This window comes from Ixodes scapularis, unplaced genomic scaffold, assembly GCF_016920785.2.
Source record: "Ixodes scapularis isolate PalLabHiFi unplaced genomic scaffold, ASM1692078v2 PGA_scaffold3__209_contigs__length_174095766, whole genome shotgun sequence".
Taxonomy (NCBI): domain Eukaryota; kingdom Metazoa; phylum Arthropoda; class Arachnida; order Ixodida; family Ixodidae; genus Ixodes; species Ixodes scapularis.
Window position 1 is genome coordinate 149,463,235 of NW_024609868.1, and position 25,881 is coordinate 149,489,115.

Below are 25,881 nucleotides of genomic sequence, written 5' to 3' on the forward strand. Positions count from 1 at the left end.
CGTCCTCACCTTTTACGCTGATCGCCTTCCGCGATGATTTCCCAATGTATTCCAAACTTGTAAACAGCTTTTAATGAGCGGCATGATCAAACACAAACACAAACCCAATTCATTACAGCATTATGCTTTAAACATGGTTGTCACCAGTAACGTGCTTAGTAAATGACCCAGGCGTGAGACAAATTGAAAAGTAGAATTCGTCAAATATTTCTTGAATTTTTTTATATATATATATATTTACAATTGAAGATATAGTGACGTAGCTTGCTGAAGAAAAGTGCGGCATCTGACGTTTTAATTGCCCGAAGGTAGATTTGACGAGTTTCCTTATAAATCAAGACCATTTCTGTGAGTATCGATGTTCGCCAGAGTCTGTTGTATTGTAGCGAGTGAACATTTATGCAAAAAACAAAGGGTACGAACACGAAGGGGTGGACAAGGACATGCGCTTCTCCTTGTTCACTCATATGAGCGAAGAGGACGATAAAGGATTGAGTCAGTGAAATAGAGAAGTCTCTTTCATTGTCTCACTCCTTTATCGTCCTTCTCTCTCATGAGAGATGGCGCACAAGTAGGCCTCATGAACAATATAAGACCTCATTACCCGCGTATCTGCTCCACATTTGCACAATGGAAGCCGTCGTAGAGGAGAAAGAGGTCACATCGAAAACTCAAGATCTGGACATTCCTGACGTTCACTTAGGGCAATATTTCCGGTCTATCTGCGAAAGGTTCAAGGACCGGACAGCACTGGTTGGTGAAACACTTTCAATTCTTCTAGGAGTGGCAGTTTTACCTGCTATCTTTTTTTTGTTGTGGAGTTAACTAAGTTTACGACCGTGGTCCCCCACACTGGATATCTATGCGGTCTCGACCACTGGTACAGTCTCTTCACTTTACTTTATTACCTTAAAGACCCCCGTTAGGGGGTATTGCTAAGGGGTGGCCGTACAGATAAACAATTTAAAAAAAGTGCAACATTAATTGACTGTGATAGACTAATGGTGACACTTTCTGCGAAGCTTGATGGGTAGGCGATGGCAGCGTTGTTGTTAGTAAGGTCGTTCCCGTCTTTGGCTGCGGGATAAGAAGTGAGGCAGAAAAGGTGACTGCGTGACCTTACGCGGGCGATCTGAGGAGATGAACGGTGCGCTCGGGTACGATGTAAAGTGTGATGCCAAGCGTAGAGTAGAAGAACTTGTGAAAGAAAGAGGGACAAGAATTGCGTTGACGACAAGGAAAGTGAGCAAATATGATTTAGCTTTTAGGGACGAAACACTGGCATCGTATGAATATGAAGTCTGCATGAATCTGCTGGTGCGATTTTTAAAGTTCTCTGATGCCGTTGATAAGACACACTTGGCGTGGACTCCAGATTGCGGATGATGCGTTTTTAAGTTCTGACAAGGTGAGATTGGCCTGGCGACTCTTTCGAGCGCTCGGCATCCAGAACGCGACCGTTACCTTTCGCCGTGTTTTCGCTGAGCGTGCATGCCAGGGGCTTACGGGACGCCGAAGCGTCGTCAAATGTAGCAAGTTTGCGCCGGAGGCTGAACCTCCTCCCTGCTCTTTTTATTCTGTCAGCGACTAGACGCAATATTTTTCGCGAAAGTGATTTTCGCGTCTGTAACAACTCTCATAGGGCTCGGCGAAACTCTTCATACATAATGTTCCCCCGGCACATGACAAGAACAAGTCACACGCGCAGGGCGTTAAATTAGCGAATATCTAGCCTGACGTTATGCCTGAGTCCTATATTCAATGTGGTCAGGGTAACCGAGCGTTTCGTTTTACGGCTTAGGTATCCCGGCAAACAGGCTATATTTCTGAGACAAAGCTCCATTGTTTTCCTTTGCAATGGACCACACTGGGGGTTGGAATTAATACATTTTTCGCGAACTCCTCGTGGAAGTTGGTGTGACAGCCGAGCCTCTCCGCAGATCGACGGGATTACAGACGAACGCTGGAGCTACGCCCAGCTTCTCGAGCTTTCGTCCCGGGTGGCAGCGGGTCTCCAGAAGCTGGGCTTCAGGCCCGGTCAACTGGCCGGCCTGCACTGCGACGCCACTCCGGACATAGTATTCGCCTTCTACGGGACCGTCCTGACTGGCGGCAGTATGGTTTTCGCCAAGTCGAGTCTTACGGAAAGTGAGTACAGTGTTTTTCGGACCCGCCGACTACACGTGTTTAAGGGGGACTCATTTTGTCGTCACTCAATGGGGCATATATCGGTAAACAAATCTGTTTCAAAAATGCACGACAGTATTGACTCTTTTTGAGGTGCATTATGAGTACGCAATAAAGGGCATACCCCTTAGACATTCCCTAAAAGCGCTGAAGATTTTTAATAAAATCCAAAATTATGACCATTTTGACTGTTTTGAGTGAATTTTGAGGCAATGAAATTAAAATTACTAAAAAAATAAAAGCGACAAAACGAGTAGTAGTACGAAGTAGAGATTTCTTTTATGTGAATATTAAGATCCTGAGGGGAAGACTAACTTACTTGGTATTTGCGAATTGGTGTAAATAACTTTTACAGGACTGTTTTCCTTAGTTTTTGTTTCATTAGGTTAAACAAGATGTTGACACCAGTACCATATTTTGTTGTTGCTGTTTTTGACGAGCCTGCAGAGACGGCAACTCGCGGCATGATTCCTATGCTTGACACCGCCGAGATCAGTTTTGACGTTTTGCCGGAGAACGATCTCTGTGAGATTTCTGTCTGCTGCACTACACGAAAAAATAGGACCAATGAGAGGCAAAGCATGTATGGCGCAGTGATGCCATGGCGATGTGTTCTTGCTCGCCGCCGCGCGACGATGGTCTGCTGATCCGATGGTCTGTGTGTTAGCCACATACATACCCAGGGTAAACTTGGATTGGGCGTCATTTAGCCACTGTTGCGTCTCCAGGTCGTGGACCTTCTTCTGACTTCTGCCTCCCACACCGTAGCTGTCAACGCGTCTATGGGCTCAGCAAGGAAGTCGAACTTCCGTTCTAGCTGGTAGAGGCGTTTTTGCCAGCGGTTCCGCAGCCCGGTCAAGTAGGAGTATTTGGACAGCCTCTTCGCTCACCGGCAGTCATCCATATTTCGAAGATATCCGTAGTAACCGATTTTACTTGTCACTTCTCTGGCTCCAGCGAAGGCCAACCCGGGTGTCTCTGAATGGCTTCGTTTGCTACAGTCCGATGGCAGCCCAGCGCGTGTCTTCAAATCTCCCTTTGACTAAGTTCTATATGAACTCGAACGTCTCCTGGAATACACTGAACAGCATTACTTAAAGTCAAACCTGGTACCACCACCGCCTCCCTGAGCTACCGGGACACAATGAATCGTTTACAACTCCACAAGCTGCATTTGTGGAGTATGCCTGCTCCTTGGATGGCTAATTGGTGGAGGTGAGCATGAAGGTCTTGCAAGTAGTCTTTCGTGTCGCATGTCAATCTGCTGTAATTGATTTAGGAGCTCAGCATGTGGTGCACTGTCGTATGCCATGCAACGTACAGAAAGCAAAATATTAGTGTTCTTTTCTTTTTTTCCGGGCCACCTCACTATATTGTGTTAGTGTAAACAGGTGCTCTTCCAATCGGTGGCCTCGTCGGAAACGTCCTTTGGAGTTCCGTGAGTAAGCCGTTTTTCTTAGCTGATGCATTCATCTGCTCCTACAGGACGTGGACGAAGTTCCGATACATCGTGCTAGTCACGGTCGGAGGTTTGTAGTTGCGCAAGTAGCGTTGGTCACGGCTTTCTTTGGGGACAAGAATGACTTTACCGCTACTACAGTCTAGACTCTAGAGGCATGGCATCACTTCCAGATGCAATGTTGTGGGCAATGTCTGCAAGGTGAACCGTGCAACCCTTCCTGAGTGCTTTAAGGACGCTCGTCGCAGTCTCGTTCAGTCTATGGGCGGCGTTGTTTTTTATATGAGCTAGTGGGTGCATAACTGACACCCGGCCGATGGTTCCACTGGTAATGTCATGTGGGGAACAACCGACGTTTTGACGAGGAAATATATCTTAAAGCGCATGGCTGTTTCAGAGGCGAAAATACCTCCTTCAAGTGTTCTGTAAGGCTCCGTACTTTGATGGTGGCGTAAACCTCGGTGTCCCGCCAGCGCTTTCTTCGTCTTCGTTCATCTGGGTACTTCGTCAGGTGTTTCCGGATGAGTCTCTTCAGTTCTTCCAGATGTCTTGCTTAGACAGCAGCACCCACCCTCTTGTTGCTGTTTTGAATTCCTCAACCACCCTTTCAGCTGCCCTTGTAGAGAGTCTGGAAAGGCTTGTCGGGGGAAGGGGGCAGTTGCTCCTGCTATTTTCCCCATTGCCTTCGAGAATGCTGGTTTCATGCCGTTATGATCGCTCCCTATACTGGCTTTGCCATCTTTATCGATGTGAAATTGAACTAGATATCGAGCCAGGTTATGTGACACTAGAGCGTAGGCGATGCATGTTGGGCTTAAGCGGGCATTCCAGGTAAATTGTTCCTCACATGAGCCTCTCCGATTCACTACCTTTACGGCGAAGTTTTCAGCCGTATGTACCATTAGCCGCCAATTGTAATCCTCCAAGCTATCCAGTCCATGCAGATGTTCATTTTAATCACCCGTGATGAATATTTCTTTGACGGTGACAAGTTCTTTAGCGCCATCCATCAAACAGGTTATCGACTGCTGGTTCTCTCCTCGGCATGTAGTTCCCACAAATAGATATAGTATGCACATGGCTACAGGAATACCGGGTATCTCTCCCGTTGTCCAATTGTGATTCCATCGCTCTTGTGACTCCTTGTTTCATACAGACGTAATCAGAGTGTGTTGCGAAAAAAAAAAATAAACGCCATCTCTGAAGGAGAAGGCTAGAAATAAATCGCGGGTAAATCTCACTTAAAAGTCGACGCTCTACTTTGTGCTGACTACCTATTGGCGCAGACTACATAAAAATAATTTTTCAAAATTATTCATTATCACTTTGATATGCTAACTGCGGATATTAAGTTTAAAGGGGTACAGAAGCGAAAATTTGCCACCCATTTCATTATGTAGACGTGGTCTCCTTTATGTCAGCAGCACACAAACTCCAGTTTTTCGGCCGTAAACCCCCCCCCCCCCCCCACAAAAAAAAAAAGAATAAATTTTAAAACGAATAAAATGATATCCCAATACCACCCTGCTAGTTGGGGGGCCTAGCCTCGTTACAGTGCCTCACGCCACGGGCTCACCATAGCCGCGCCACGGCGCGGCGTGTCCGATGAAGGCGCCCGTGAACGAGCGATGCTTGGCACACCTCCCAGTTCTGGTACACAATACCTCGGGTAATCTCGTTTGGTGGGAATGTAACGCATTGAAGATAACGCTGCTGCCACCTTGTGACGACGATCATAATACGGTACCCTTGGCCGTGTACGGGCCCGGGAAGTTGCGAGCATGACGTCACGGGCAAATGTCCCGAGACGCATCGCGCCGCCTCGATGGCCGATCTTGAAGCGCTCGCCGAAATCTGTCGGTTGAAACGAAAACTATAACCGTCCACTGAAAATACAAGCGCATGATTATCATTTAGGATATTATGAACCATATTTCACCCGTTTCAAAGTGTTCGGAGGATGTTTCAAGTTTCGATTTTGTATAACTTTAAGCTATTTCACGTGAAACCTTTCATAGTGGTACTTTCGCCATCAGTGGATTTGCGAGTTACATTTAACGTAGCTTCGTGCAAGTGATCAATGTAGATGAAGCATAACACTCCACTGCTTGTCGTATTCAGATAATACTTAAATAAATAAACAATTGTAAACTCGTTCAGAAAGCGGTCGTGATAACTCAGAAATAAGACATTGAACGTTCACGCCCATTTTTTTCCTAAATTAAAACGGTATAAATTATACAAATAATAAAATTTTAGAAACTCATTTTTATCCGTCTTGTTTCATTAGTCAGCATGGAGTGCTATTTGTTGGGGAGCTGGTGACCTACCATTTTTAGGAGTGAAACAAATACAATGAACATCTTGTGTTGACTATGCATCCGGTGCAGGTTGTCCAAAGACAAACTCTCTTTTCGGTCTAAAATCCGACATTGCAAACTGTACACAACGGTACGGACAATAGTGGAGAAGATAAGAACCCTTGTTTTAAAAGCAGGCAGACAAGCCTGCAGGTTTAAGATTGCGGAGAACACATGCACTCGGTCTCAAAGTTCTATCATGGGCTCAATAAGCCAGATCTGTTTCTTGCTTGGCGAGAACTGTTCAGCAACCTCCGTCGTGTCAAAGAAAGTTTGGCGGATTCTGTCAAACTTAGTCACCGATGGCCCCTAAAACCCCTGAATGCCTCTATATTTCAAACCTTTCTGTGGCTAACAGCAATCGAGCTCAATGCGTCGTTCAAAAAAAAAAAAAAAAATTTCTTGAAAACACGTAAATTAAAAAAAAAAAAGAAATTGGACAATATGCTCAGGCAATACAGCTTAGCTTTTAACCCTGCTTACCTTGCTAGTGGTACCGCGCTTTAATAAAAACATAGTCAGTTAAGTGATCCGTTGCGTTTTAATGAATAAAAGAAAGGTAACCTGTTCAACATTAAAGTTACTCAAATTGCTTAATATCAGGAAATTGCGATTACATAATTGCACATTGGGGGCCGCTATAAGCTGAAATTTGTATTGCCATTACCATGCTCGGGCATAACGTTTCAGTGAAACTACTTGATTCCAATTAACTACTTTTGTTTTTTCACCTAGTTTATTAACAAGGGCCATATGGCAGAAGTAGCAAAGAGTTCAAAAGGAAATATTTTCATAAATAAAGTTCAACATGCCGAAGTATGGTTAGGTCTCAAGGAAATTATTGCCGTTGTGTGCTTTGAAAACATGGCCAGACCGAAGGACCAACAATCTTGCCAATGATTTATATATTCAGGCTGCATTTGATAGCCCCAGAGATAATTCCCGTGACGGCCCGATAGAAGGGTCGACATTCGACCGATAAGGTGTGAAGGAAATTAGTCGGTTATATTTATTTAGGCCGTTAATCGATTGGTTAATCTATTATAGCCGGATCCAGTTTGTTACCGTTTCTTTGCTTTTATTGAATACGGTTCTTGCTTTTTCGGCATACTTTATAAATTACGTGTCAAAAATCGCAGGTCACCATCTTTTTGTCTATTTGCTTTTACATGAAATATATACGAGCTATATTTTTCTTCCGGAGAAGCTCTTGGCCACCTACGATCATGTAATTAAATCAGAATGCATACTTGATATTTCTCAGTTACAAATTTCTTTGTTGACTAAATAAAATCAATGAATATTTCAGGAGAACCCACTTATCAGTTTGGAGACAGCCGCCCCAGCCTGGTCTTCTGCGATGAAGCTAATGCAGACAAGACAAAATCCGCCTGTGCAACCATCTCAAGTGTGGAGGTGAGAAAATATTAATTTAACGTCAAAAGCGCGTTAGTGAATGGGGTGGAAAAGAAATATTTCGGGTCTTGCTTCACTTGGACCTGGAGCGAATAACACGCAAAGCGGACAGTCTAGCAATTGTGTAAGTTAACCGAAACTTTTTGGGGGTTTTAGTTTCACATGCGTTTAATTTTCACACATTCCCTAATATATGTATTTACGTATTTAGTCCAAAATGCATGCACTACAAAATATCTGATGGGTCAAAAGGGCGGCAGATTGTAGGATCTAGGCGATTGTTTTTGCGCGCACTTTACAGCATCGGAAGGGCCAGCCAAGGCACTCAGTGGAGAAGAATTGGCAAATGACAAAGACTAAAACAATTTCACAAAACGTTGCTATCTGCCCTTACGCACTGAGCGCAGAGATGGCAGTAATGACATTACTGTAATGAAATTACTTCTTTAGTAATGAGTTATGTCATTCATTACTTTTAAAGGCTTGTAGTTTAGTCACGTAGTTAATTCATTTCAGGTAGGAAATTTTAGGAATTGCGCATTACTTTTGAAATTACTTTTGTTCCAGATAAAAAAAGCTAGTTTGCAAGCTTTAAGAAGAAAAAATAGAAAGAATATTTTGCATGGTGAGATAACGTGGAAGAGACATCAGAGCGAATAAACGAGGGCCATCTGAAAGAAAAGCTTTGTACTAGGAACACGTCAGGCGCACAGAGGCGGGCTCAAAAGGCGAAGGAGAGAAAAGCTTTGGTGTAAAGGCATTGCTGGTAGGCCACGGCTCAAGAACTCCAGAGAAGATAGATTCACGGCGCCACGTCTGCACGACGGTTCTCTACTTCGGTCATCCCTGAGCTGACAGTGGAGTGGGAGCTGCGAGTTTTTTTCTGCATGTGGATATAAACGAGAGCGTGGTTACGTGGCGAAGTGTAGACACGCGACTGGACCAACAGCGCGTAGCTTCTTCGCACTGTCAGCTTAGGATAGACCGACTTATAGGCTACAAGGCGAAGAGCACATCACCTGTTGGATCAAGGGATTTTAAAACCCGGAAGGACAGCTAGGACTTCGTTTCAGCTTAGCTCCGAGCGCAGCCAAAGGCTGGGGACGGTTCACCACTCGCAATCGAGCTTTCATACGCGTCACGAAGTAGTTCGCAAAAGTAAAATTTTATAGATACTTTTTTCGTGTGCAAACTTTGGAAAATTTTCCAGATGTTTTCTGCTAATAACTTATTGTCAAAAAAATAAATAAAAAAATTACGTTTCACGTTGTTCATAATATAGTCATGAATATCCTTCGACAAAAAACGCCTACCTGCAGGCATCGCTGATGCGACTGCGGCACGTTTTTGTTTTTTTTCGGGTGTTTTTTCGTGTTCTCAACGGCCGAAACATGGGCTTTAAGTTCGACGCTTTCCTCGCCAAGCTGCTGGACATCCCTTGGTTTCCTGTTTTCCTAATTTTCACCGACCACTCAAGATAAGAAGAAAGCCACGTTTAGGCATCAGGCGCGAGATCGTCATGAATGTGTATTCGTCTTCGTCAGGAGTCCCAAACCGCGTCGTACCGGGAAGTTGCTCAACAAACATCGAAGCTAACAGACGTTAGGAAATCGACGAAACGTTGATCTGCCGACGGCGGGAAACGCTCTCCAATACAAAAAAGGGTCGAAATCGGGTGTCGAGGCGGCGGTCAGAGGCAAAGCCATGCGTTGTCGGTGGAGCGCCGAGAAGACGCGTACTCCAGTGCGATCCTAGGGACACGGTATGCTTTTGCTGTTGTTTTGCGTTCGCGGAAAGAGGGCGCTGCTTTGATTGAACTCGGAGACCGAGTGGCAGTCTACCAAGAGAGGTCGCTCAACCCGCTTTTTCCGTGGGCTACGGGCGGCACCGCGACAAAGAATACGACCGTCTGGTCACCGAACGTTACCTACCAACTTCTGTGTTCCAGCCACGGCCTTCTTCTGCCGGCAGCGCGACGGCTCTCCGCGAAGCCCAGCAGCCACCGCCCTGAACCGGAGTTTTATTCCAGAACGCGAAATGGCATTTTTAATCATGTAGCAGACGATGCCGTCGATACTCCCGTAGCAGACGAAATATCTCTCTTCGAATCCTTTGCGCAGATTCCGCGCGGGGTGATATACGAAGTGTGGGCGAAGTCGCGTCCTATCGTCGGCGTTTCATTGGCCCAGGCAACCCGTAGCTTGGCCACGCTCGGAGCTAAACTGAAACGGAGTATTGGACATGCGGGTCCCTAGTCTTCTTACTCTTTCGTCAAGCAAGGTCTAACCATAAGCCTCGACCATCGTGAAGAACAAACGAACGGAATATATAGATAATCCCAAATGCCTTGTCAAGACCGCAGAACTTTTCTTGCGTAGCCAAGGGCTTAACAAATATCAAGTAAATATTAATATCTCCTTGTTTTCGCTTAAGGAGTGTGGATGTCAGGGAAAGGTGCTTATAGTCGGAAAAGAGGGGAAGCGAGGAAAGCTGGTGCCGCACGCGGTATGCCTGTCTGCCTTTCTTTGGGGAGTTTAATCATAAAGACGGAAACGAGGAGATACTGCCACCCATTTGGTGAGGAAAGTAAACGTTTTAGGAAGCTCGCGCCATCCCTTTCCTCAACTGGCGACGCTTTTGCCCAAGAAGTATGCAGCCTCCTTGTGTGACTACGTGCAAGAACTGGGGTTCTTCGGGTGTCTTGGAACGATACTACTGGAGCGGATGCGCGAGTATGCGTCAAAAAGTGCTCTTGGGAGAGAAGGATTATACTTCGTCTGAGTAAGGAAGAAAATGTTTCACATTACAACTCCCGTGTAAAAACGAGTTCCTTTGGCTCCACTAAAGTAACTAACACTGACTATAACGTCTTTAAAATTAGAAATACGGTATCAAATCACCCTTGAGCAAAGGACCTTCACCCTTGAATTAAAAGCGAAACCGGTGAGGCGAATGTCGTTGAGTTCAATATAAAGAAGCTGTTGATCGTGTTTAACACTTCAGTCGTGTGCGCCAGCGGAACAACTGTTCAGTCTGGTTCACTTTGAGATGCATGAAGCCTTAAAGCGGCGTTCACACTCTTGCGACCCAGTAAGACCGAGAGAGACCAGACCGGTTTTTAAGCCTTTTGCGACTTCTCGGAACCGGATGCGCTGCAGCAGAGCTGGTCCTAAGAAGTCGGAAGAGGCTTAAAAACCGGTCTCGTCTCTCTCAGTCGTACTCGGTTGCAAGAGTGCGAACGGGCCTTTAGGGCGTGAACAGGAAGATCTAAGTTCTAGTACATACAATGTAAATAAAGTAAGCACGAATTACTGCCTCGATGCATTAAAAAGTAATGTAAAATAAATTCATTACATTTTGAAAGTAATGTTAATCTGATGTCATCACTTCTAGTCTATGGTAATTTGTCATGCAATTTAATTAGATCTTTGCAATTTTTAGGAAATTAATTAGTAATGCTATTGAAATAACTTCTGAAATTAATTTTGCCATCTCTGACTGAGCGTATAAAAGTAGTCCTGCGCGGTGTGTCTCTATATTTTTCTCTCTATATTATATTTATAAGTTCAGCTGGCCGTATTATAAGTTAATGTGTCCACGAGAAAGTAAAACTTAACACGTTGCTGTCATGTGAAATTGTAAATGACAACGATAATTATATTTACCAGTATGAATTCAAGATATGCATTCATGACTAATGGCTTGCTCAAACTATTGCTGTGATGCAACGCCTTTCCTTAAACTGCTATTTCACCACAACGTTTACTGCATCTAGTTATACCGGTGCTGTTGTCGTCCAACAGATACGGCAGCTGCTCGTTACTGGTTATCCATGTCTTCTTAAGGATATGGACATCCAAACAATATGCTACATATTTTAACTAAGTTCACCGTCATTGCTACGCATGCTCATACAAATCGCAAAGAAAGGTGCCTTGTAATTTTAAGACTCCTTTTATAGGTGTAAGGTATACTATTGACCGTGAATAAAGTCACGTTTACCGTCATCGCTACCCATGCTCATAAAAACCGCCGAGAAAGGGACTTTGTAATTTAATTAATTATAATTGACTGTCTTAATAAGTATAGGTTATACTATTTTGCAGACTTTGGTCATCTTCGGTGAGCGAGAAAACATGGTATCTTTTGCGATGCTCAAGAACACTCCTCTGTGCGAGCTTCAGCCGGTGCCCAGTGGGGATCCAAAGCAGCTCTTGGCACTGATCTACTCGAGTGGCACAACTGGATTTCCAAAAGGCGTTATGCTATCCAGTAAAAATATTGTAGCAAGCGTCTGCCTTCTGTGGTGAGTGCTCACGCGTTTTAGGTCCTATATGTGCCTTAACAGCGTTATAGACCAACTAATGGAGGTACAGTACGTGCTTCATATATATATATATATATATATATATATCTATATATATATATATATATATATATATATATAGATATATAACGAAAGTGGAGGAGATCCAGGAAAGGCCTTTCTTTACTGCACCGACGTTTCAAGCGGGGACCGCTTTTCTTCAGGGTGAATGGTTGTGAAATGTCCTCTTCTTCTTGTTGATGTTCGTGTGGAAGAGGAAGAGTTACTATGAAGGGTATTGAAAATATTCAGAACAGGAGCAAACAAATTATCGTAAATCTTTGAAATTAGTAATTATAAACAATGTTAATCCAATTCAATAAAACGAAATAAATTGATTTGTAGTATTTGGCACAGTCTTTGTTACAGCTCCTGAGCACAATCACCCCCGAGCAACCGGAGCGCACACAAAAGTAGCAATGAGGATGTGTTCGGGATTAGCACCGCTTCGGGAGCGGAGATCTAGACCACGCAAGGGTGCCGTGGCGGTTTTTTATGAAGTATTTATGTCATATTTGAATGATGCTTACGCGCCCAAGGATTTAACGCAGCGGAAGGATTACCACGGGACGCACGCTCACGAGGATGTTCACGAGAGGCGTGGAACGAGCTCACGATGGCAGGCGCCTTTGGTGCAACAATGTCATCGACACGCTCGGCTAGTACAGTCCGTGCAAAACCAAAATAATTGTGTGGCCTCGGCCCTACACACAGCGTGGCAGCCAAGTGAGCACGCCTGGACTTGCATTAATACCACAAGCAACCGAATTGAATTTGTGAATGAAAAAAGCCTCCTTTAACTCTCTGTCGTGATCAGAGCTAAATCCAGATTCCAGAAGGATGACACGTATTTTTTCAATGCTATGCTCTTTAAGATGCATGTGTTTTGAGAAGGGGAGCGTGGGTAAGGGCTTAATATGAGACTTGTGATTGTTGAAGCGCAACCGAAATGAAGTACTGGTTTGTCCTATATAATCCATGTTACATAGTTTACAGCGTAAAAGGTAAATAACGTTACGCGTACCGCAGTTGAGGTTACCAGTGATTTTGAAAGAAAAGCCATAGTTCGCGCTAGTGACAAGATTGGTGGTTTCGACATATTCACAAATTTCACACCTGGGCGACTGGCAAGGTCTACAACCAGAAACGTCAGAAGTTCTATTTTTCGAGTGCACCAATATGTCCTTAAGGTTTCTACCTCGTCGATATACCACGCGTGGTGATACCGGAAAAAGGGTGCGTAATTTATCGCTTTGCTGCAAAATACTGTGATGTTTCCTGAGAATATTGTTTAAATTTGGAAGGCAGGCTGAATATGTAACCACCAGGTTGGCGTGCTCGTTTTGTGACATTTTGGGTTGGGGTTGATTGATAACTTGCTCTCGGTCGAAAGCACGTGCTTTTTCAATGGCCTTATCGACAATGGCCGGTGGATAATTCTGCTTGGATAGCACGAATTTCAGATTGCTGGCGTTGCGTTCGAATTCATCTAAACTGGAGCATATTCTCCGGAATCTGTGAGCTTGAGAATAGGGAATACTTGTTTTGCAATGTTTAGGGTGGGAGCTCTTGAAGTGCAGGTACTGTTGACGGTCCGTCGACTTTCTGAAGAGTTTTGTTGTAAGAGCATTCCCGCTGATCTCGACTGTTACGTCAAGAAAATCAATGCTCGTTTTAGAATAACTGTGCGAAAACGTAATACTGGGGTGGAGACCGTTGAAATCCCGAATGAAGTCTGTGAGTGCTGACTCCCCGTGTGCCCATACCATAAATATATCATCGATGTATCGCTTATAAACCAGAGGTTGCAGAGAGCGACTAGACAAGAAGCGTGACTCTAAATCGGCCATAAAAAGATTTGCATAGTTAGGGGCCATCTTTGTGCCCATTGCAGTTCCCCGAGTCTGTAGAAAGTGTCGTCCTTCGAATTCAAAGTTGTTGTGTTCTAAAACTAACCTGAGAAGTGTTGCGAGGACGTCGTTGTTGACACGAATTGTTGGAGGGTCATTGTTATACGCCTTGATTACTGCTTCGATGCCATCCTGGTGAGAGATGTTTGTATATAAGGACGCAACATCCATGGTGACCAGGATTGCGTCAGTAGGAATTACAGGTTCTGTTATTTCTCGAAGAAAGTGATTTTTGTCCTTTATGTATGATGGCATCGTAGGGGGAAGGTTCATAATAAGGAAATTGACAAAGCTAGAAATTCTCTCTGTCACCGTGTCTATTCCGGATAAAATTGGTCGTCCTGGATTTCCTTGTTTGTGAATTTTAGGTAATGTGTAAAAGCGGCCAGCCTTTGGATAGGCCGGCTTCATTGCTTTATGCATCTCCTCCGAAATGTCTCCATTATCCAGCATTAAGTCCAAAGTGTCCGTTATTAGTTTAGTGAATTTTTTGGTCGGATCTGCTTGAAGTTCTTTGTAAAATTGTTGGTTCATTAGCTGGCGAAATCCTTCATCTAGATAGTCTTGCTTATTCATAAAAACTATGGCTCCTCCTTTGTCAGCAGGTTTAATAATAATATCATCTCTTGAGCTGAGTTCACGCATAGCGATGCGTTCAGCAGGAGTGAGATTGTGACGTAGACATTTTCGTTGTTGATAGTTTCTGATCACATCACGCTGTACCGATTCGATGTACAAATCAAGGTACTTGTCGCGTTGCTCTTTTGGAGTCCATGACTTATTCGAAGTATTAGGAATGCGCTCTCTGGTGTCTTGCGGATGATCGTGGAAATACTCTGAGTCTCAGGTTTCTTGCGAAGTTATCGAGGTCCTTATATATTTGGAATTCATTGTATTCTTCTGACGTGGGGCAGAAGCTGAGGCCTCTGGAACACAATGAGAGTTCTGTGGCGGATAGAATAACACTGGACAAGTTTATAATATTCAGCGATTGGATGATCATTCCTCCGGTAGATGAGCACTCAGTAGGTGCAACTTGTGTGCGTCGTTGTGGTTGGTTCGAGGTAGTGAGTTGTGAACGGGGTTGAATGTTAGTATGGTCATCTGAGATATGGATCATGTCCGTACGGCGAGTGACAGTGTTAGAAGGAGCAGCCGATAATCCTACCACATTGTCGCGTGCCAACTTTTTATTTTTTGTTACGTTACTTTCATTTAGTCTTTTTCGCTCGTATTCTTCAAGCGCGTTTTTCTCGGTGTGAGATAATAATTTCCTGGACTTGTAACTATACTCTGTGACGGCAAGGTCACCGGCGCGTCGTTCACTATGTTTGACAATAACATTAACTAAATCCAGAGATGCTCTTTTTAAGACGTTATTTCACTCATTCATTTCTCCTTCGTTAAGGGTATTCATGGAAGGAGTCAAATGTAAGCTTAGTCCCCTAGGCGCGGTGCCACAATTAAGATACCTACGGAGTGTTTGAGCATGAAGGTGAAATCGTATTCTCTTATCTATAATTTTGCGTGCCTCCATAAAACATCTTGAATGATGTTGCTCGGGGGTGATAGTACCTGTTGTCCCAGCGAGTCAGAACGAACTCCGCAGATTGTAGGGGTGACGGGGGCGTCGGGTCAGTTGTCGGAGCAGAAGGGATTTCCGACTTAGGCTGGGATGAAGATGGAGGCAGGCTGGGAAATTCTTCCGAAGATAGGGCAACGCATGGACCCGAAGGAGCCCGCGAAGTGGAAGGAGGAGGGCTCTGCGCTGGAGCATTCATGGGCTCAGACTCGATTACCCTGGCCGGTGTCCGGGGACCAGGCTCCGGGATACTTGGAGCCGGATCGTCGGAATTCCCTCGCGCGGCCGAGGCACTGGTAGCTGAAGATTCGGGTAATATGCATTGTGCCCGCAGAGCGTCAGGGCTTCTTCGAACAGTTGTAGCCCTCACGGCCGCAGACAATGCTCCAGTTCAGATGAATTCGAACGCAACGCCAGCAATCTGAAACTCGTGCTATCCAAGCAGAATTATCCACCAGCCATTGTCGATAAGGCCATTGAAAAAGCACGTGCTCTCGACCGAGAGCAAGTTATCAATCAACCCCAACCCAAAATGTCACAAAACGAGCACGCCAACCTGGTGGTTACATATTCAGCCCGCCTTCCAATTTTAAACAATATTCTCAGGAAACATCACAGTATTTTGCAGCAAAGCGATAAATTACGCACCCTTTTTCCGGTATCACCACGCGTGGTATATCGACGAGGTAGAAACCTTAAGGACATATTGGTGCACTCGAAAAATAGAACTTCTGACGTTTCTGGTTGTAGACCTTGCCAGTCGCCCAGGTGTGAAATTTGTGAATATGTCGAAACCACCAATCTTGTCACTAGCGCGAACTCTGGCTTTTCTTTCAAAATCACTGGTAACCTCAACTGCGGTACGCGTAACGTTATTTACCTTTTACGCTGTAAACTATGTAACATGGATTATATAGGACAAACCAGTACTTCATTTCGGTTGCGCTTCAACAATCACAAGTCTCATATTAAGTCCTTACCCACGCTCCCCTTCTCAAAACACATGCATCTTAAAGAGCATAGCATTGAAAAAATACGTGTCATCCTTCTGGAATCTGGATTTAGCTCTGATCACGACAGAGAGTTGAAGGAGGCTTTTTTCATTCACAAATTCAATTCGGTTGCTTGTGGTATTAATGCAAGTCCAGGCGTGCTCACTTGGCTGCCACGCTGTGTGTAGGGCCGAAGCCACACAATTATTTTGGTTTTGCACGGACTGTACTAGCCGAGCGTGTCGATGACATTGTTGCACCAAAGGCGCCTGCCATCGTGAGCTCGTTCCACGCCTCTCGTGAACATCCTCGTGAGCGTGCGTCCCGTGGTAATCCTTCCGCTGCGTTAAATTCTTGGGCGCGTAAGCATCATTCAAATATGACATAAATACTTCATAAAAAACCGCCACGGCACCCTTGCGTGGTCTAGATCTCCGCTCCCGAAGCGGTGCTAATCCCGAACACATCCTCATTGCTACTTTTGTGTGCGCTCCGGTTGCTCGGGGGTGATTGTGCTCAGGAGCTGTAACAAAGACTGTGCCAAATACTACAAATCAATTTATTTCGTTTTATTGAATTGGATTAACATTGTTTATAATTACTAATTTCAAAGATTTACGATAATTTGTTTGCTCCTGTTCTGAATATTTTCAATACCCTTCATAGTAACTCTTCCTCTTCCACACGAACATCAACAAGAAGAAGAGGACATTTCACAACCATTCACCCTGAAGAAAAGCGGTCCCCGCTTGAAACGCCGGTGCAGTAAAGAAAGGCCTTTCCTGGATCTCCTCCACTTTCGTTCTACGTCCAACCGGCCCGTTGAACCTTCTTACCGTATATATATAGATATATATATATATATATATATATATATATATATATATATATATATATATAAGAAGAAGAAAAGAACCCTTAGTGAAAACAGCAACAACGGACGATTTAATCTTCGACGTTTCGGCCGGAGTCCGGCCTTCGTCAGAAAGACGTCTTCCTGACGCAGGCCGGACTCCGGCCGAAACGTCGAAGATTAAATCGTCCGTTGTTGCTGTTTTCACTAAGGGTTCTTTTCTTCTTCTATACCCACGCCTTCAGCCCCCCGCCACCATGCCCGTTGTATATATATATATATATATATATATGGTGTTTGTCATTAGAGACGACGAGTGCAGTCGGCTTTGCAGGCATGTGTTTTTTTTTAATTCGCCAACCTAATGCACTTCAGATTACAGCTGTAAGAAGGTCAATCCCCTGGAATTCGCTGCTGTGACGAAGTCGGAGAGAAGCAAAGGCTTCAAATATATTTTCATATGCAGGCAGCGAACATATCAATATAATGTTCCGTGAGAATTTAGAAATCAGTTTGATAATGGAGATGCACCATTACAAGATTTTGTACGCTTGTGCGTGTGCGTGCGTCTGTTTATATTCTGAACAGCAGGTCTCTACACCGATGTGGTTCAAGTTGCTCTTTCAGAGCTCACTCAGGACAAAAACGGGATCGGCATAAGAATTGCGGAAGGGGGAATACAGAGACATTAGATTCCGCAGATTAGGTCTGGCCATCGGTGGATTTCTCGATATGCAACTAACAGCCTCCGTCAGATTGCGGACATCTCGGCCGGGATTCGAACTTGCCAACTGAAAACCCGCAGGCAGTCCTTTGTCGTTGGAGCTGCCGAGGCGGTTAAAACATAAAATCGAACTAAGTAATAATATTAGCAAGTTTTCTTCATCAGCCTGTCGATATTACGGATCTCCATGCGAGCTGCATGTGTCCACTGAGGCGCCGACACCGCGTAAACTTTCATCATGGACGCTCACCCCGAGCATCAGTGAGGGCAACCAGCATTCGCTGGTCGACGGGGTGACGCGTCATGCTAAATATTCCTCATGTGACTTCCTGCTTTCTCATCTTGCCGAAAGCACAGTGACCCCAGGCATCGGTCATTTGACGCAGACGACATCCTCTTGGGAACTGCACCCCTAACGCATGTGTCAGGGCTCACCGTATTCAACGCCTCGATTGCTGTCGGAGCCTGCATGGTCTTGCTTCCGGGATCCGAGCCTAGCATTACTCTTCCAGCCATCGATAAATACAAGGTGACCACTGAAAAGTCGCTATCTTTCTGATTATAACTTCAAGCCTCCTCTTTAATGGTTTGGCAGTTTCGACAAAAAAAAAAAAAAAAGATACCATATAGTTTAAAACAATCTTGTTCATTTCGCCATTGAATATATCGCATTTGAAATTTGTGATAAGCCAATGAAGGTCATGAGTGAGAAGTGGCAGGTGACACAGCTATTTGCTTCGGTAGAATGGCGAACGTCGGCAATGCGACTGATTCCGCACGGAAAGAACAGTTACTTTTTTGTTATCACTTACTCGATGGCTGCTATCTCTATAGCCATACACGTATTTGACAACAACAATACAGGCCGCAATGAATACCCTTAGCTTGATGTCTATCTTTCCTACAGTTTTCCACATTACGACATCAAAAAAAAAAAACCTTATATCTCGTGTTGTGTGCGAAATTCCCGCTCATATATGTGCGTAATTGCCTTATACTTTTAGGCGACTGTGATTTCCCAAGTTCCGACGTGCATCCAAAAGCTGGTGAAGAGTCCCCTTTTGGAGAAGTACGACGTGAGCAGTGTTCGGGTTCTCTACTTTAGTGGCAGTTCAATGCCATCTGTAGTCGCACGCGCCGTAAGAACGAAGCTGAATATCAAGACCCTACAACAAGGTAACCACACTGTTATTTCATGAGAGTTTTGCCGTGTTTGTGGCCGTCACAAATTGTTTGCACAGCTGATCGAATGTCAAACAAAATATCATGCATGGCGTTTATTGGCTGTATTTTTTCTCGAACCTAGTTATTAAGCATGTGCGAATCACACGCTTAATTGTTTAAGCTGTGCTAATTAAGCTTGTGCGAATCAAACAAAACTATTCATGAAACAAACTGTATACTAAAAATTCTTCGTAGATATACAAACGTCTTCGGGGTGTATATTCGCTAACTCTGCAAGCTCTGTCCATTAAAAACTATGTTTTAATTATGTCATGAATCTGGATAATAATTATTAACCTTACGCCTTAGCACAATTGTACACATCCATTCGTCTTGTCCTTTCTTTAAATAAAAAACGACAGTCTACAAAGAACCTGCTTGCTCATGTTTGTCGGACCGTAGGAAGTAAAGGGGGGGGGGGGGGGGTTATCGTAAAACGTACACTACTTCCTTCTCCACCTCCCCTCTCCATATTACGTTATGAACAACACGAGGAAGCCCAATGCCATCAACTCCATCAAGTGATGTCACATCTACAATGTGCTTGACGAAGTATATTAGCCATGCAATCTTTGCCTGTTACCCACTCTGGCGATCATGACATAGAATAAATTGAAACTTAGACGATTATACAAAACGTATAGTGTGGGAGTGATAAATTATGAAACGATTATGATTCACTTGGCAATTATTAATGAAAGACAGATAAAAAAAACTTGCCAATTTGTTTTTCCTCCCATGTCCTCACTAAGAATTCATTCAACCAGATTCAGTTGTCGCTTAGACGTTTATTGGCTAGACAGTTACACTTGGAAGCAAACGTGTACCGTAGAATATAGGATGTTGATATTATTTGCGTGCAAAACTAACTGATTCATGGTCACTATACCGTGTACCTTAGGCAACTACTCTATTACATCTTATTTAATTAACAAAGAAAAAGAACGCGTGCCAAGTGTTCAAACAATCACCTGTCATCGATTTACATACAGACAAATGGGATTACGTTATCACGCTTATAAATTAGGAGATGACAACTTACCATACCGGGCTGACTATTCGTCCTGAGAGACACTGCCTTCAGTCGGACGAAGGGTAGTCTAAGTATTGCGAAGGCAGTTTCCGAAAGGTTGTAAGTTAAGTTAAAACCACCCCTCTCTTTCTTCGTTTGGCGACATTAGCGTTGTTATCATCGTACGCACTTACAAACCATTTCTCTCTTCGTTCCCAGGGTACGGATTGACCGAAACTTGTGGATCAATATCACTCACCCCTTCCAACTTCGAAGACACCGAAAGTGTAGGGACACCTCTCGCGATGACACGCATGAAAGTAGGTTGACCCTTATTTATTTTTTTTTTTCGGTAAAAGAAAGTCACTCTTTTGGTGACGGCCTGGAGCTGAGTTGGTGGGTTTGACATGCTCCCTTGAATGCCAGCTGAACGTAGAGGAAAAGCGAAGGAGAGGGGAAAACAAAGGCACACCATCAGTGTCAGTCTTTGTTTTCTCCTCTCATCCGCTTTTCCTCTACGTTCAGCTCGTATTCAAGGAAGTAATTCTTTTTCTTTAACAGGTGGTGGACGTAAACACGGGAATAAAATTAGGACCCCGTGAGCACGGGGAGATATGCGTAAAGGGACCAACTTGCGTGAGCGGATACTTCACAACCCGGAAGCCACCGGCAAGCTGTATGACTCGGAAGGATTTCTTCACTCTGGTACAGAAATTTTCGTAGTGAGTTGACTGGCTGTACACAATAAGAAATTTCTTGCGTCTAGTTTCCTACAAAGCCAGGCCTTGGAAGAAACCATTTAGATTCGTAAAAGTAAACGACGTTTCGGTCATTTTGTCCCCATGCCCACAAGTGATACTGTCTATTCCATGCCTGTGCTTCGATGCTTTGGAAATAATTTTGCAATCCGGAGATGACGAACTAAAATCACAACTTCTGTCTGAGGCACAGTGTATACTGCTCAATCAAACGTTGCGTCTCCTACAGTGTCCAAAGGCAGGATTAATAGAATTGCAGGAAGAACAGGCAGGAACAATTATTTAAGTCAATGAATTAAACGGGAGCTCCGGTCAAAACGTGAAACCAAAATAAATGACTAGTATAGCTTTAGTGGCACGAAATATGCCCACAGCCGAGATATTACCTCAATTCGGATAAATAAATAAATTACCACGTAATTTATTGAACCGATTTTAAAGATGCGATCAGCTACTCTTTAGTGGACGGCAAGCGGGTTAGCTTTTACTCAAGGAACACTGGCGCAGCACCCTCGTGACGTCACGTCGGGGTCGTACGGCTGATGACCAGTGTTACCGTCCCTCTAGCAGATTGTTTCGGTTTCGCTGTAGACGCCTGAAACCAAACTTTGAGCCGTGATATTGATAAAACTACACCCAATATATAAAAAGAAAGATTATACTTGGTAATCTAGGGACACTGCTTTAGTTGAAAACAGTCGTAATCTCGAATTCAAAAATATTAACCAAAGTTGCCCTTTAAAGGAGATCCAAACAACGGCCAGGCACAGACTCTATACTCCTGTAGCTTTCAAGTTTGGGAAGCGCCTTTGGCGAGAAAAATCAAACATTTTTCAGTCGCGTTTTGTTTGCTTTCGGTTGCACGTCAATGCGCTTTATCACGTTGCTAGCGGACACTAAGTTGGCAGAATCGCATTGTGGGATAAAAAAAGCTGGGAAAAACATATCTAAAACTAGAAAGCTATACTTGAAAAGTATCTCATTGTTTTGATAGGACAGGGCGAGCTGCGTTTTTATTTTCATATTTAACCTTGTTTTGTTCTTTTAGACGCGCTGTCACCACGCGTGAATGTACCGACGCGCGTTGGTAAACGATCGTGGCTCGTGAACGATTGAACGCTGCAGGGATGCAGTGCGCTCGATGCAAGCATCGCACCCGCACCGAAACAAAAAACAGTATGCCTTTTCACGACATGAACTATGGAACTGGATATCTAACTGAAATTGTTTCTGTAAACCTGAAATCCAATTTGCACACAAAGGAATATTTCCCGGAAGCCTGAAAGCCAGACGAAATCCAGTTAGATTTCCAGTTTCATAATCCAGATAGCGAAAACTTGAGCTGTTTTTTCTCAGTAGGGATGGTCCTGCTTACGTGCGCGTTCGCACTCCCTGGCTAAGGGAAACAGGTCAATACAGCCTTAAGGAAATATGTTGTGCCCCCAGCGTCTGCTTTGCGCATTGTGACGTTCAGATGGGCGGCACGGGAAATTATCCGAGAAGAGAAGACGTAGTTGACTTTGGTTTAACAGTTCGTGATTTCAGAACGCGATGGAGGCAGAAGGAAAACAAAACAGATTATGTGTATTACCTTTTATGTTTCTTTTTTTTTCTTGTGTTCTCATCTACTAATGATAAGAAAGAATGAATCATGCCGCTACCAAAATATACGAAGCGTTTGAGCCAGCACTAATGTACATCCGAACAGCCCCACAATTCCCTTCGTCGGGGCTTTTCCGACAGGTGTATTGAAGAAGGGCTATTGGTAGTCGAGTCCGGACATTAGCTATTAAACTCACTTCAGTTAGAAATAAGCGCCATGCGCCAGGGTGTCGAGTACCTTCAGGGTGAGGCTGAATTCACGCTCCCGTGTTTACAAGATAGAAGGATGTTGTCATATCGACCAATTCGCAACGCGAGGAGTACACGCCCCTTTAAACGACATAGGCGTTCCCGACGCTGACTTGATTAATAGTCACGCAGTCGCTAGTCAACGTAATGCCGACGCTGTTCGTCGCGACAAATAGTAAACGTTGGTTCCAAAAAAAAAAAAAAAAAGACGCTCACCTTGAGAAGAAACCCCAGCCCCATGTCGTTCCGACAGGAGGGCAGCTAAAGCGCGTTGGGCGCCATGTGGGAAAGATGCCTTGCTGCATGCCGAACACAGGGGAACAACACTGAGCCAGGATTTCGAAAACAACAAACTGAATGTTAGAAAGACGTGACGGTTGGTTCTACACCGAAGAAGTTGGCTTGCTACTGTCCTTGGCCGTCCTCGACTCAGAAGCCCCGTGCCACCTGAGCTGGTGATCCTTTATTGACGGGCAACGCCCGTTGTTCATCGTAGTTCGTTCACGTGGTGCATTGTGTAGCGCGCACGAGGGCGCACCCCGGTGGCTACTGAACGGTCGCGCCATCGCGGCGCCCACAACCTTTAAAACAAGGTTGGCACCCTATATGCTCGCACCAACGTCTTCCATTACGTCGCATGCACGTCGTGCACTGCTAGGTCTTTTCTGCATCTTCTATTTCACTCTTGGCCTCTAGGTCGGAGCGCCCTTTACGTTTGCCTGAAGCACGCCAGTCCTGGTTCGAGGCTAGGTCCAACACACTCTGTCCGCGCGTCCTCCCCGGCGACCAGTGGCATCACCTAAATATGTTTCGTGCGTCGTGCTTCCTAGATGGTAGCGATCGGCGCTTCTAACTGTTTCTGGGGAAAGTAGGTGCACAACGGGCTTTGTCCCGAGACCAAATGCGAAAGCCTGTTCTTAGAAACAGTTTATCTGCTGCGGGTTTGCACTTCACCTTGCATTTTAGTGCTAGGAAAATCTGTCACACAAAAACTTCGAGGGAAATATTGCATTTACAGCATTTTTTGTATCGGTTTTGATTTACTGTTGGGACTGACATCATCATGTCATCCAGTGGGAATATCTGCGAATATTTTATTTTCTATGCTTTCTAGTTTTTGTCGGGTTTTCATTCTATTTTTTTTCCTTGACTTGCTTAAAAAGTGAAAGCTAAGGGAGATATAGATATCTGTTTTTATGATTTTTCCCCTTTTTGCACTTTGCAATAATTTTGTTGCCGAAGAACAGTGCAATTTTTAATCGTGTGTTGTTTTTTATTGGTGTGATCGGGCCGTGAAAAGTTTTAGACTGAGAATGTTTGGAACCCCATCGTTGCGTTTTGCGTTGCTGTAGTCTAAGCTTTCTCTATTTTGTATCCATTAAAATTCGCCAGCAGCGCCATCGAAACATTTGTGCAGTGTTTCTTTTTTATACCGTGTTTATTCGTGGTCTTGCTCCTGACTCAAGTGGGAGTGCGAACATCAATACAACTGGTGCCATCTATAACGAACTTATTCAACTGCTGCTCAGTGGAATCGTCCTTGGCGGTATAACAAATAACGAGGCTGGAAGAGCAATATAGAATGCTTATAGATTGTCGGTCTGCTTATAAGCATAGAGTTGTTGTTATCATGTGTATTGTGTTCAGAAACACAAAATGTCAACGCGCTCTTGGGCAAAATTTCCACCCTGGTCAAGCTACCACCAGCGTAAAACGTGAATCAGATAAAGACAGGAGTGAGAAAAATTTGCGCTTTACGTCAATAGTCACTTCCGCGTGTTGGCAGATAAAATGGATGACTGAATCGGGCTCAAACACTGAAATAGTCGTGCAAAATGAAGACAAAAATTATAGACGTATGAAAGACGAGATATCCGGATGAATCTATCCCGTTAATGACCTTTGAAGTTTGCACACTGCCTGATTTGGATTTTTCGGACACTTAAGAAATGTTTGATAACTAATATCCCAGACTTTAGAAAATGCTTGGCACTGTGTGGCGACTTCTATCATCTAGCGACAAGAGAAGACACAAAGTCTTTGATTTGTTATGTCTTTGTATACCACTAGTAAAAACAATCAAGTGATCTGCACGGTTTCTGACAAAAATACCTGGCTGGGCTGTGCTTTTGTCTTATAACTATTTGAGAGAAAAAAGAGCGCGGCCTCATTGCCTCATTGCCCTCTGCACACTTGTGTTTATGTTTGATAGCGATTTTATTTTATTTCCTCAGGCGATGTCGGTTATTACACTGAAGAAGGAATGTTCTACGTCGTGGACCGCATGAAAGAGATGATCAAGTGCATGGACCAGCAGGTGGCGCCTGCTGAGCTAGAAGACCTGCTCCTCAAGCACGAAGACGTCAAGGAAGTTGCAGTGGCCGGCGTTCCTCACTCGGAGTACGGCGAAGCGGCGCGGGCGTTCGTTGTTCTCTCCAATGGCCACTCCGGGAGCGAGGCGCTCAAAACGAGGCTTTTCAAGCTCGTTGCGGGTGAGAACAATTCTGCGCAGACAAGAGCTTCCGTAGTAGAACAGTTTTATGAACTGAAATTGGATTTTCGTTTGAGAATTGAGGACTGAAATCCCGAACAAGGCGAAGCGGAGCCAGACTTGCTATTCTTTATCCAGAGTCTGAGTATCCATATATATAAATCACAAAAGAAGTGCCAGAGTGAGGCTTCCTTGCCTTGTTGTTACGTTACCACCCGAAATTTTGCGTAAATCCCCGAATAAATGCCACAGAGGCCTTACTACTCGTGATTCTGTTGTGCATCGTAGGCTGATATATGGCGCTTTGGCAGTTCTGTGACAAACAAGATAACAACGAAACACCGTCAGGCAGTAAATCCTTAAATTAGAGCATTTGTAGGTAATGACCTCGGCCCCAACTAGTTTCTTAACAAGAAACCGTATTAAGCCAAATTTAGTTCCCTTGGATTGCCAAAATTGAAGCAAGTTAGGTATGGCTATTCTTGGTTTTGTTTTTGTTTTGTTACTTTTATGTGACGGTTCGTTGCATTCTTAACAGATCAATCGGCTCCCCACAAGCATCTGCACGGAGGGCTGGAATTCGTGTCCAGCATCCCCAAGTCGGAAACTGGCAAGAACCTTCGGAGAGCCTTGAGGGACACCTTTGTAAAGAAGCACGTTCAAGGACGAATTTGACTCTTTAGTCAGCTATTTCTC

General features: G+C 44.3%; 1 pseudogene; it reads left to right on the top strand.

Annotated features, from left to right (window-relative positions):
- The first annotated feature begins 625 nt into the window (after nucleotides 1–625).
- On the top strand, nucleotides 626–25,881 carry LOC121837138 (annotated as a pseudogene).